The following is a 1,472-nucleotide window of genomic DNA, read 5'->3' on the forward strand; positions in this document are numbered from 1 at the left end:
CATACCAATTAAAAGGCAAATATTGCCAGAGTGCATCTAAAGAAAAAGATTCAACTATGTGCTATCTACAAGAAACTCACCTTAAATATAAAGTTACATATAGATAAAAGTGAATGGATGGGGAAAAATATATCATGCTAACACTAATCAAAAGAAAGCAGGAGTACCTTTATGAATTTCAGACAGAGAAGACAGAGCAAAGAACATTATTAGAAATAAAGAGAGGTATTTCATAATGATAAAAGAGACCGTTCTCCAGGAAGACGTAACAATCTTTAATGTGCATGAGCTTAAGAGAGCATCGAAATACATGAGGCAAAGAACTATAAGGAGAGGGGAACCTGCATCCTTCTAGGTCCTTAAGTGTGGCCTTTTGACAGAATTCAAATTTCCCAGAGTAAATCCTTTGTTAAAGCTTGGATTCGATCAAAGGGCCTCACTTGGGTATCTGGAGGGCTGCATGTGGCTTTAAGGCCCCAGGTTCCCCACCCCTGGTTGTAGACTTTGACACTCCTATTTCAGAAAAGGACACATCCATCAGGCAAAAAATAATACAGACATAATTGGACTCAACAGCATCAATTAACTAGATATATATAATATCTACAGACTACTTCATCCAACAACAGGTGAATACACAGTTTTCTCTAGCTCACATAAAAATTTCAACAAAATAAGCTACATTCTGAGCCATAACACACCTTTTAAATTTAAAAGCATAGAAGTGATCCGATATCTGTTCTGAGACTATATTAAAATGAATGATAATAACAGAAAGATAACTGGAAAATCTCAAAAATTCATAGAGATTTAATAACATACTTCTAAATAACACATATGTTGAAGAAATAAATATCAAGAGAAATTAACAAATATTTTGAACGAAATGAAAATGAAAACACGTATCAAAATTGTGAGATGCACTAAAAGCAGTGCTTACAGGGAAATTTTTAGCTTTGCAACACATATTAGAAAAGATAAAGATCTAAAAATCAGTGGTCTAAGTTTCCATCTTAGGAAAATTAAATGCAAAGCAAGCAAGAGAGAAGGAATAATAAGAACTAGAGCATGAATGAGTGAAACTGAAAACAGGAAGTCAATAGAGAAAATCAAAATTCTAAACAATCTCTTTCAGAAGATAGAAGCAGAGTGAATACTTCCTAGCTCATTCAATGATGCCAACATCATCCTAATACCAAAATTAATGAAAGACATTACAAGTAAAGAAAACTACAGACTAATATCCCTCATGAACACAGAGGCAAAAATCCTCAACAAAATATGAGCAAATCAAATACAACAATTTGTAAAAAGAATTATACATCACAACCAAGGGAATTTATTGCAGGTATTCAAGGCTGGTTCAAAATTTGAAAATTAGTTAATGTAATCCATCACATGAATAGGCTAAAGATGCAAAACTGCACTGTCTAATCAATAAATGCATAAAAAGCATTTAACAAAATTCAATA

Source organism: Propithecus coquereli, unplaced genomic scaffold (assembly GCF_000956105.1).
Source record: "Propithecus coquereli isolate 6110/MARCELLA unplaced genomic scaffold, Pcoq_1.0 Scaffold3, whole genome shotgun sequence".
Classification (NCBI taxonomy): Eukaryota; Metazoa; Chordata; class Mammalia; order Primates; family Indriidae; genus Propithecus; species Propithecus coquereli.